At 48.5% G+C, this 12,190-nt stretch overlaps 1 long non-coding RNA gene across 1 annotated transcript; it reads left to right on the top strand.

Moving 5' to 3' along the window:
- Nucleotides 1-1,128: 1,128 nt before the first annotated feature.
- On the top strand, nucleotides 1,129-8,460 carry LOC144327352 (uncharacterized). Its single transcript, XR_013392440.1, has 2 exons — nucleotides 1,129-3,630; nucleotides 5,431-8,460. It is a non-coding gene; the product is annotated as an uncharacterized LOC144327352 (long non-coding RNA).
- Nucleotides 8,461-12,190: the final 3,730 nt, after the last annotated feature.

Consider the following 12,190-nt stretch of genomic DNA (forward strand, 5'->3'; position numbering starts at 1 on the left):
AAAGACGGGGTAGAAATATCTGCAAATAGTTTTTTAAAACACCAATAACCTTCCCTCCCAGAAGCGTTTAAAGGCTGTAGAATATTAATTAGCCCTTTAAAAATGCCTAAAAAGAACATTTGGGGCTTGGTCTCGTCCCCCCTAACCCTTAACAGTAGAGGTTTTTTAATTTATTCTATTTTGGGGAGAAACACCCCCTGGCCCTGTCTCCTTTCCCCATTTCTCAGCAACTCCCAAGTAATTGCCTTGAGATCTCTATTGCGTGCCTGGCGTGCTCTGGTCCATGGGGTCACGAAGAGTCGGACACGACTAAATGACTAAACAACAACAACAACAGCTTTTGTGCTGAAAATTTAATTTGCTCAGATGAACCATTGCTTCCATCAGTGGTTTTGGAACCAGGTAATTCCTCAAGATTTATCTACACTAGCCAAGTAAAGTCAAAACACATACCTTTAATTGAATGCCACAAGAATAAATGGGGATCAGCCCCTGCTATAGTGGCCAGCCCCAAAAGCCATTTGTGTTGTTAAGATTTTCAAAAGCAGAAATAAGATTTACAAAACAGCAACTTCAGACCAGTTTTGGACACTTGCAGCACGTTGCAATGTTAAGAGGTGCTCTAAAGAAAAGCACTTTCTACATTCATGAGCCTCATTTTCCCCCCTTTTGCTGCAGGTATAAATGTTGTTAGCAATGTGCAATCACCCTGAAGGCTTCAGGCCTGCTCCTGACTGTTGAAATGCTCCTGGGGAGGCTGTAAGTCAGTCAGTAAACTCTGCTTCCGGTCAGTAAACTGGTTGCAAGGTGTCCTTCATGGCATAACTTGCAGCTGCAGGAGAAGGTGTGGATCCTATACCTAAATATCCCTGAAAGTGTCATTTAAAAGTGCAACATCTAGCAATTAAATTCAATCACCTTTGAACAGAAGGTTGTGACACCTGCATATTCCTGGGTTGCAGCAAGCTGGACAGGATTCTTTGGAAAGTGCTTCAGAAATAATAAACAGAAATAGCATTCATTTAAGTTAGTCGTATGATGGCACTGTAGTCTCACTTCCCTGTAAACTACCGTATTTTTCACCCCATAGGGCGCACCTAGTTTTTTTGGGGGGGGGGAAATAAAGGGGGGGAAAATTATTTTCTCCCCCAGGCTGCGCTCCCCAGGTTTCGGGCTGCAGGCTGCTGTCCGCAAGCCTTGGGAGCGCAGCGGAAACTTGGGAGCCCGGCAAGAAGTCGCGCCATTCTCCCCAGGCTTGCGGATATCCGCACTGCTCAGCGTGCCTCCGGCTTCGGGATGCAGGCTGCTATCCGCAAGCCTACGGTGGGAAGTCGCGCTGGTCTCCCAAGGCTTGCAGAGAGCTGCCTGAAGCCCGGGGTGCACTCCGCTGCGCTCCCCAGGTTTCGAGCTGCAGGCTGCTGTCCGCAAGCCTAGGGAGCCCAGCGGAAACTCCCACGGAGCTTCCTGAAGCCTGGAGAGCAAGAGGGGTCGGTTCGCACCGACCCCTCTCGCTCTCCAGGTTTCAGCGAAAGCCTGCATTTGCCCCATAGGACGCACACACATTTCCCCTTCATTTTTGGAGGGGAAAAGGTGCGTCCTAGACGGCGAAAAATATGGTACTTTATTACTCCTTGCACTGCAATTTGAGCTTGAAACATGGACCCCCTCTTTCAGTTTTTATGAAAGAAACCTGTCCTACTGATATTTCTCAGGTCTGTATGGACTCTGCTGAATTCCTGCTCCAAAAAAGTGGAAACTCTATGACAAGCTTAAAAAAATGTTTCAGTATAACTTTATGAAAAATACAGAAGCTTTTCTACTAGGGATAACGGACACAGGTATAGCAAGAGAAGATCAGAAAATATTCCTCTATGCCACAGGAGTGGCAAGAATCCTAATTGCTAAAAACTGGAAAAAAGAAACTGTGCCAACAAAAACGGAATGGCAAGACAAACTGTTAAGAGTATATTGAACTAGCTAGATTAACAGAGGCAATTAGAGATCACACTAGACAAAGAGTTTCAAAAAGCATGGGGGAAAAGCAGAAAATACTTCACAAAACAGTGCCCTAAAATACATATGAGCTTCCTTGCAGTGGGTTGGACTAGATGCCCCTTGATGCCCCCTTCATGTCTCCCATTCTCCCTGTCTCTCTTCCTCTCCTTTTAATGACACTTCCCCCGTTTTTTTCCTAGCTGGGCCTCCCATTTCTTAGCTGGGCCGCCCCCCGGGAACCCAAGTGCTGGCACCTGCAACTTCGCCTGCTGGCATTGCTCTGACGAGATCCATTGACACCAGTTTTGGCGTCACCAAAGGAATCAGCGAGATGTGCTTCAATTCCCCTCGCACATAGTATTTAACCCACCACGGCATCTCTCAAAGCATAGGAACTGTAGTTTCCTATGGGGGGAGAGAATATTCTGTGCAACCTTTCCCAAGGGAACTCTGGGAGTTATAGCTCTGAGAGGGTCTCTTTGGGAAACGGAACAAACTACAGTTCCCACGATGTCCCCCCAAAGCACCCTGGGAACTATTGCTTGCTCTGGGTGTTGAGGGTTGTGGCATCTGAACAGTAAACAATCTGTCCTTGCATTCCACAGTATACAACTCCTTGCCGTCCCAAGCCCATTTCTCTTCCTAGGGAACTCTGGGAACTGTAGCTTATGGGAGGAACAGCACTTGGTGCCCTGAACTCTGGGAACCAATGGGCTGGCACCGCTGAGTGTCGCCTTGGCCTGCGACTTTGAAGGCACCACCTGCAGCTGAGAGGACGTCAGCATGTCTGGGTACTGGTGGCGCCCAGGGTGGGGTGGAGGCTGGGTGCCCCGACTCCCCCTTCAACCACACGCTGGGCACCGACCAGGTTACCCTTGCTTCATTTGAAAGGCAGAGAAGCATTGCTAAGCAGTTAGAGCACCCCTTTGACCTGGTGCCCCCCAACCAGGCTGGTACATGAGCACCTCGGAGCAGCAAACCAAGCCACCTGACTCCGCTCCCTGACCGTGAGTGACACAGCCACAGCCTGTGAACTCCGCATCTGGTACAGTATGGCCGAGAAAGGTAAGCTTGGGACACTGGTGGTCAGAAATCCAACAGGCAGAGCCATGTACTTGGCCTTTTTCCCTGTGTGGGGGAAATGCCACCAGGCACAGTTGTCATAATTCCATATTGATATCACATATTACATTTCTAAGCTGCAGGACATATCGTGGTGATATCATATAATTATTATTTATTGATTTCCAGACTACTGACCGCCTGGTAGGGCCGGCATAATGAAATACCATTCTTATCATGAAATTTACTGATGCCCTGCTTCCCGTCCCCCTTTGGGATTCCTGGCAGCTGACCGATAAAAATGAGAGCGGTTGAGACTAGATGTCATTCTGCAATTCTTGCAGGGTCCCATCTCCTCTGTTTATATATCTATGGTTCCCATCTGCAAGGGTCAGGCTAGATGGCCCCTGGTTCATCACCCCTCCGCCCTTCCCCTGCAGGACTCAACGGGAGCTTCCCAGTGGAGCTGAGCCATGGAAGCCAGATTGTCCCCTGTGGCAAAGCCCTGCGTCACCCTTAGGCGCCCGGCGCCCCCTGCTGGCCTACACCGGAAGAATCCGCAGTGCTTTCCAGGTGGGTCTTGGGCTCCTCACCCTCCCCGGCCGCTCCTTATCTGGAGCATGTCAAGAGCGCAGGTGACCTTCTCGGTGATGAGTGTGGCACTGGACAACATGTAGTTCAGGAACTGTCGCCCCCAAAGTAAAGCTTTATTTTCCGCCTCCCCAAAACCTGACCAACCAGATAGATTGCTTGGAGGCAACCCATTAATCGTCCCAACATTTCCAGGTCCCCGGACCGGCGCCCCAGGTGAGCCGTGCCTGCCAAGCAGCTGCGTGGCCCCTGCCTACACCAAGGACTGTGGCGACGGTGGAGATGAATGGGGTTGCGGTGAGCGGTCAAGGGGGCATTTGAGGCCAGGGGAACATTGGCGCCACCAGAAGGGAGGGGGTTACCAGTGTCGCAGGAAACCCCCCCCCCCAATCATTCAGTTTTTACAAACTTCACTCACACTCACACACTACATACGCTACACTTCTGTTATAAATTCATAGAAAATCAACCATACATCGGATTTGCACTGTTCCACTTTGTAACCACGTTTTTGCACCACTGCGGCCCCAGGCAACAGTGGGTGCGTGATTTTTTTTTGTGCAAGCTGTAGCCATGGACATGCTATGTGATCTGATGGTGAATTTGGGGTGACCCAGTGCAAAAATCCTGAGGATCCATGTGGATCCGTGCTTTGTAACCACGTGAATGAAGGAACTGTCAGTAATGTATGGTATCTCCAATACAGTGATGAAGGAAGAGGGGGGGGGGGAGCTCACACTTATCCTAGGCAAAGCAGCCAACTCCTATAGGCCTAGGTGCCTTCACCCCCTCCATTAAATATTTGAGGGAGTCATCCTCCCCCCATGCTGATGGGCATTGCCATTCATATAAGGTACCAGTGTGCATGCACTTTGTCTTGAGATCATTGCAGTCTGTGAGATGGGGCTTACCTGTACCTGCCCCCCCCCAATATTTTATTGAAATTGGAAGAGGGAGGGAGGGAGGGAAGAGAGTTGGAGAGCTCACATTTGTCCTAGGCAAAGCAGCCAACTCCTATGGGCCTAGGTGCCTTCACCCCCCCATTAAATATTTGAGGGAGTCATCCCCCACCCCCCATTGTGGTATGTGAGTGGGGCTTACCTGCCTGTCCCCCCAATATTTTCTGTAGTTGGAAGAGGGAGGGAGGGAGGGAAGGAAGAGAGAGGGGGAGCTCACATTTGTGCAGCTGCCTTGCCTCTAACCGAAGCAAAAAGAGGAGGAGACGCAGGGACACGAGCCTTGTAAGCCGCTTTGTTTGAATTTACCGGTGAGGTGCTGGGGGAGGGACGGAAGGGGATGCCCTCTTCTTCCAGCTCATTGTAAAGAAAGCAGAGTAAGAGCCACTTACATGTGTGTAAGGGAGAGCCATAGAGCAGGCAGACAGGAGGGAGAGAGGCTGTCTCCCTTCTCCCACCTTGGTTTTTACACACTGCAGGCAGCTCTTGCCGGCTTCCAAGCTGCCTCCCTTCTCCCACCTCCCCAAAAAGCCATAGAGCAGGCAGACAGGAGGGAGAGAGGCTGTCTCCCGACACTCAGCTGTTGCTCAGCTGTTGCCGGCTTCTCAGCGAGCCAAGCGGAGGAAGAGAGGCTGCCGAACAGCCAGCAAGAGCGGCTCCTCCTGCCTGCATTCGCTCCATAACACGCACACACATTTCCCTTTACCTTTTAGGGGGGGAAACTGAGTGTTATGGTGTGAAAAGTACGGTAGCATTTCTGGTGATCATCCCTTCTGCACACAGAGTTTCCAAGCCTCTAATACTTGGAAAACTCTCACATCCACAGGTGAAGAAACAGGTGAAGAAACCGACCTGAGGGGCTCATCTTCCAGCGTCATAACTTTTATATGCCTGTTGTCTTTGTCCATGGAGTTTTCTTGGCAGGGATACTGGAGTGGCTTGCCAGTTCCTGCTCCAGGTGGATCACATTTGGTCAAAACTCTCCACTATGACCTGTCCATCTTGGGTTTCCTGCTCGGCACAGTTCATAGCTTATCTGAGTTATTCAAGCCCCTTCGCCATGGCAAGGTTGTGATCCATGAAGGGGAATCAAAGTATTACAAAACTCTTAATGAACAGCTGATACTGGTACTCTGTGAGGTGATGAACTCAATTCTACAAGGAGGTAAGATACCAAATTCCTGGAAAGAGGCTTATATAACGCTGATCCCTAAACAGGATACAGATTATTTGAACGTCAGTAATTTCAGACCAATATCACTGTTAAACAATGATTATAAATTATTTGCGGACATTATGGAGAACAGATTAAAAATAATACTAAATGAACTGATCCATAAAGACCAAGTAGATTTTTTACCAGGCAGACAACTAAAAGATAATGTAAGACACATTGTTAATATTCTGGAATACTTAGAGGTTAGAAATAATAAATCAGCTATATTAATGTTTATTGACGCTGAAAAAGCATTTGACAACCTGTCTTGGTTATTTATGAAGAAAAGTATGGGGATGATGGGTAAGTGGCTCTTTTCTGAGAGGAATTGAGGCAATCTATTCAGAACAGAGAGCAAAGTTAATAGTTGTCAGAGCTGCCCTAGGTCCCAGCTCACAAAGGACCAACGCCAGTTCGTTGTTATATAAAACAGTCTTTATTGAAGCTCAGTTTCGCTTTCACAGCCGCGGCGCGCAGCTCTACGTCTCAAACTCTAGACCGCCGAAGCTCCGTCTGAGTCTCCTCCCCCCAGACACCAGTTTAAGACTCTAGCCTTGCTCCACCTCTTCCTTTGCTCTTTCCTCCTCTGGGTCCGCCTGTCCGCTGGGGTCTTCCCCTTCCTAGACTCTTCTGACGCTGAGTCCCCTGAGTCTTCCCCCTGCCTCCGGCGGGCTTTAGGACCTGGTTCCCCATCCGGGTTTTCTGCTGTCCCGCGCGCCTGTACATTCGAACTTGGCGCGCGCGCCCAGCCGGTCACCTTCCTCCTGACCGTTACACTGCTCCTGTCACTGCTTCCCCCTTCGGGGAGGCTAGCTGGACCTGACCTCCCCTCCGTTCCTCCACTCTCCGATAGAGGCGTGGTCAGCCCTGACTCATCTTCTCTCCCTGCTGGAGGAGACGCTGGCCCTGACACATGGGACTCTTCCCCCCCGCTACGCTCTGGTGGGAAAGCTGGTCCTGATCTCCCGCTGCTGCTTTGGGAGTCCCCGCTGGCCCCTTGCTTCTGGTGCGTCCCCCCTGGGACCCCCCTTGCCCTGACCATCGGCGCCCCCTTCTGGGAATCTTCTGATTCGCTGGAGAGGCTCATGGAATCTCTCGGGTCACTGTCATTCTCCCCTCCGCTGCCCTCAGATTCTTCCCCTTCGCTCTCCATTTCCTCTCTCCCCTGTGCCTCTGCTCCTGAGCCCCTGACAATAGTGAATAATGTATTGACAGAATCATTTGACATCACAAAGGAAACCAGACAGGGGTGCCCACTGTCTCCACTATTATTTATAATGGTATTAGAGGTATTAGAAAATTATATGAGAGAAACATCAGAGGTAAAAGGAGTTAAAATAGGTGCCAAAAAAATTAAGCTTAATTTAAGAGTATTAACTCTAGAAGAACCCCAAATGAGTGTCAAAAAAGCAATGGAAGAAATTGAGAAGTTTTAGCAACTGGCAGGATTCAAATTGAATAAGACAAAGACGAAAATGGTGATTAAAAATATGGAAAAGAACGAGATAGAAATATTGGAACAAGAAAGTGGAATCAAGGTGGTTAAGAAAGTCAAATACTTTGGAGTCTGGATGACGGCAAAGAATATAAATTTGTTCAATGACAATTATCAACCAGTGTAGAAAGAGATTAAAAGAGACTTGGAAATATGGGATAGACTAAAGTTGTCAATAAGTGGAAGAATGTCAGCGATTAAAATGAACATATTATCAAAGATGCTATTTTTATTTCAAACGATTCCTATAATTAGAGGCACAGGACAATTCAGAGAATGGCAGAAGGTTCTCTCACGTTTTACCGTATATGGCAAGGGAGAAAACCAAGGATTACATTTAAAATACTGACGGATAGAAAGGAAAGAGGTGGTTTTTCGATACCTGATTTAAAACTTTACCATGAAGTGGCTTGCTTATGTTGGATAAAATATTGGATAATTTTAGAAAACACAGACCTGTTAGATTTGGAGGCATACAATAACAGATATGGGTGGCACTCCTATCTCTGGTATGCTAAAGTGAAAGTGCACAGAGGATTTACAAACCATGTGATACGGAGTGCCTTGTATGAGGTATGGGATAGAAACAAGAATCTGTTAGAAAGGAAAACACCGAAGGTTGTTGAAAAACGCTGCTCTAATTGGTTCCAACCCAATTTCTTTTGCAGGCCAGAGATGCTGGATGCTGCAAGGAACAAAGCCCGAGTTAAGGCCTGTTACATTATGATTGCCCTGACAATCATGGCTTGCTTTGCTGTGATTGCCTCTGATAAAAGGGCTGTTGAACGCCATGAATCCTTCACAAGCTGGAACTTAGCAAAGAAAGCCAAGTGGCGTGAAGAGGCTGCAACAAGAGCAGAGGAAAAGGCAAAATAAGAGTCATCTGCTCTTGAAACTGGAGCTGTGCTGGGAACGAAGAAAACACACAAAATTAGCAAGTTAGCAAAAGAGATACCCTCCAGGGGAAAACACTGAAGTTGAACACAACTTACATTTCTACTTGTGTAACAAATACTGGGAGAGAATTATTTTTTTCTGTCACAAGTGAATAAATAAATCAAGTTCAGTAAAAAAAAATTAAAAAAAGAAAAAGAAAGGAAATCACCGTGGTGGGTCTCACAGTTGAAATGTTAACAGTAAAGAAATTGAACATGGAGGGGAGGTGAGCCACATATGAGGAGATTCTGATGAAAACAGAGAAAGGATGGAAACTGAAGCCCTATAATTGCATTGAGGAGAAATTTACAGGATGGCTGCAATACCATCAAGTGAGCGTGTTTAAGGATGATAAAAAATCAGGATTCGATGATAAAAAAAATTCTAAATTTCAAATTGATATACTAGAAAGTAGGACCAAATAACCTTTACAAATGTACAATTTCTTACTAGAATGGAACACAAAAGATGAACTGATAAAAGAGGCAATGATAAAATGGGCAATAGATTTTAGGCACAACATTGAATATGATGCATGGATGAAACTTTGGAATGAGAATTTAAAATTTACTGCATGCATTACTCTAAAAGAGAATGTAATGAAAATGATATATCGCTGGTATTTAACACCTGTCAAACTAGCAAAAATGTATAGGACGAGTAGTAAAATTTGTTGGAAATGCAAAGAAAAGGATGGTGATTTCTACCACATGTGGTGGACATGTGACAAAATGAAAAAAAATTGGGAACTGATCTATAACAAATTAAAAAAGATACCCGAAGCTTTTTTGCTAGGTTTGATGGAGGAGGATATCAAGAAGGCAGACCAAAGATTATGCAACGGCTGCTGCCAGTATCTTGATAGCCCAAAAATGGAAAACACAGGAATTACCAACTGGAGTGGCAGACGAAGATGTTCGAATATGCGGAATTAGCAAAACTGATCCATAGGATCCGCAATCAGGAGGAAACAAAGTACCAAAAAGAATGGAGTAAATTTATGGATTATATAAGTGAGAACTGTTGAAGTTTGAGGACGTTAGCAGGACTGAAATAAATCTTATGTCATGGTTCAGATACTACTCAGGAACTGTGGATTAGAGATTGGAATAAGAAAACCTGCAGAAGGGAAGGAGGGAAGTCAATGCTCTACGGGGAGTAAGGAAAGATATGAAATTGTGTATTTTGTTTGTGTATTTGAAATGAAAATGTAATAAAAAACATATATATTTGTCAGGGGTTCAGGAGCAGAGGGACAGGAGAGGGAGGAAGTAGAGACCGAGGGAGAGGAATCTGAGGGAGAAGTCAGCGAGGGTAGCCATCCGAGGTCTCTAAGTCTCTCCAGTGAATCAGAGGATTCACAGAAAGGGGCCCCAGTGGTCAGAGCCAGGGGGTTGCCAGAGGGAACACCCCAGGAAGGAGGGGCCAGAGGGGACTCAGAGAGCAGCAGCTGGAAATCGGGACCAACTTTCCCACCGGAGAGCAGTAAGGGGGAGGAGTCCCAAACATCGGCAGCAGGCAGCCTTCCGTCAGCGGAAGGACATGAGTCAGGGTTAGCCACGCCTGCATCAGAGAGCGAGGTAACGGTCAAAAGGAAGGTCAGGGGCAGCGCGCGCGCGCCAAGTTCAAATGTACAGGAGGGGGGCGCAATGGGCAGTCCGGAGAGAGAGCCGGGTCCCAAAGCCCGCCGGAGAGAAGGGGAGGAGTCCGAAGGGTCCGCTTCCGAGGCATCCCGGAAAGAAGGCACCCAGGGGGGTAGTAGGACCCAGAGGAGGAAGGAGAAACGTAGAAGGTGGAGTAAGGCTAGAGTCTTAAGCTGGTGTACAGGGGGCGGAGACTCAGACGAGGCTTCGCTGGTCTAGGGTTTAGACGTAGAGACGCACGCTAGTGTTTGGAAATGGAAACTAAATGCCAATAAAGACTTCTGTACAGCTCTAATGGCTAGCGTTGGTCTTCTGTGAGCTGAGACCGGGAGGCAGTCTCTGACAGTAAGCCTCGTCTCCTCTTATCATCGGTTTTCTTCGCCTCAAGCATCGCTAAGGAAGCGAGGCAGGGAGGGTGGAAGACTGGTGCCTTGCGAGCTCACAAGAGTCAGGCAAGATGACTACAGAACAGAAAATAGCTTCCCTGCAAGAAGCGGTGACGCTACTCAACGCTGAAATAATCGCATCCAGGAAGAGAGAGGAAGAAGCGGCAGCTGCATGCAGAGATCTTCAAGCCAGGTTGGAAGGGCTTGTAAAGCAGGGGATCCCAGCACCCAGGTCCGAGGGGATCGGTTTGGGGAAGAGAGGAGGCAGCATTGTATCTCATTTTGATGGGAATTTGCAGCAGTACCCCAATTTCCGAGCAGATGTGCTGTTTGCGCTGCAGCTGCTGGAAAGAGACTTTAGAGATGAGCGGGAAAAAGTGGGGTTTATTTTGTCTCATTTGCATGGGGACGCGAAATCATGGCTGCGCAACCTGTGGAGAGATAAGGATCCAGCGCTCCAAAGCGCAGATGCGTTCATTAAGGCGATGGACTCCTGTTTCTTATCCAAAATAGACCTGGACATTGCCCGGAGGGACATATTTGGGCTAAGACAAGGGAAAGCCAGCGTAAGGCAGTATCATTCCCGGTTTTTTGCATTGGTCAACGCGCTGAATTGGGATAAGGATTCTCCGCCGGTTAGAGACCTTTTTTGGGAGGGTCTGAATGCACAGATCAAGGATGAGATGGCAAGGGGAGAGAGACCCACCACCACTCAGCAAGTGGTTGAAAGAGCGTTGTCTATTGGGGTGAGGCAGGAAGAACGTCCGTGGAGCAAAGAAGAAGGGCGTTGGGGACGTTCACCAGCGAGAGTGCCCTCCCTCTTGCCCAGAGAGGCAGCGCGTGCGCAGTCCACGCCTCCACAGGGAGGGGGCGAGGAGCAGATGGAGATTGGCGGTGCTAGGGCTCACTCAGCTACCAGAGCCTTAACGCCGGTAGCAGTAAAATCGAAGCTGCCTAGAAGGAACAGGAAGTGTTATATATGTGAGAGTGCAGAGCACATGGCGAAAGAGTGTCCCCAGAGGAGTTTCAAGCACACTGCAGCTTCAGTGACAGTATTGGAATCAACTCAGCAGAGAGCACCACAGCAGGGAAACGACCAGGTCTGGCTGGAAGAGGAGGCACTGGGGCCCAGCCAGACGAGTCAGTGAGGAAGTCCCCAGAGATTTTGCAGCCCACAGACCCCCTCCCGCCCAAGCCAGTGGTGCAGCTAACCGCATCGCTTCAGCTGCCCAATGGACTCACCTTAGAAGTGCCTATTACAATTGACTCTGGCAGTAACGCAGACTTTATAGGATTGGAGTTCATTCAACAACACAACGTAGCATTACTGCCAGCCACACTGCCCCTGAAGGTTGTCACGGTGGATGGCAGGGAACTGCTAGGGGGGCAGGTGGTGCAGCAGACGCCGCCTATGGTGATGCAAATTGGGAATCACCGGGAAGTCATCAGTTTCAATGTCACCCAGCTGTCCGACACGCCTATAGTATTAGGCATGAGTTGGCTGCACAGGCACAGCCCAGCATTGGCGTGGTACCAGCGCCACCTGACTTTTGGCTCCTCCTACTCTGCAGAACACTGCATTATACCCAGCCCGGAAGGGGAAGAGGAGGACCCGCAGTTGCAGTTGGGCACGCTGCAAGCAGTACCCCACAAGTATGCGGAGTTTTTGGAGGTATTCTGCGAGAAGGAGGCGGACAAGCTACCCCCTCACAGACCCTATGATTGCAAGATTGACCTCCTGCCGGGGGCGACGCTGCCAACTGGGAAACTGTACTCCATGTCTGAGGATGAACTGCAAGAACTCAGGGAGTTCATAGATCACAATTTGAAGCGTGGGTTCATCCGGGAGTCGAAAGCGGTGGGAGGCAGTCCCGTATTCTTTGTGAAGAAGCGGGATACGCCCCAAAAAA

The sequence above is a fragment of the Podarcis muralis genome, chromosome 3 (assembly GCF_964188315.1).
Source record: "Podarcis muralis chromosome 3, rPodMur119.hap1.1, whole genome shotgun sequence".
Classification (NCBI taxonomy): domain Eukaryota; kingdom Metazoa; phylum Chordata; class Lepidosauria; order Squamata; family Lacertidae; genus Podarcis; species Podarcis muralis.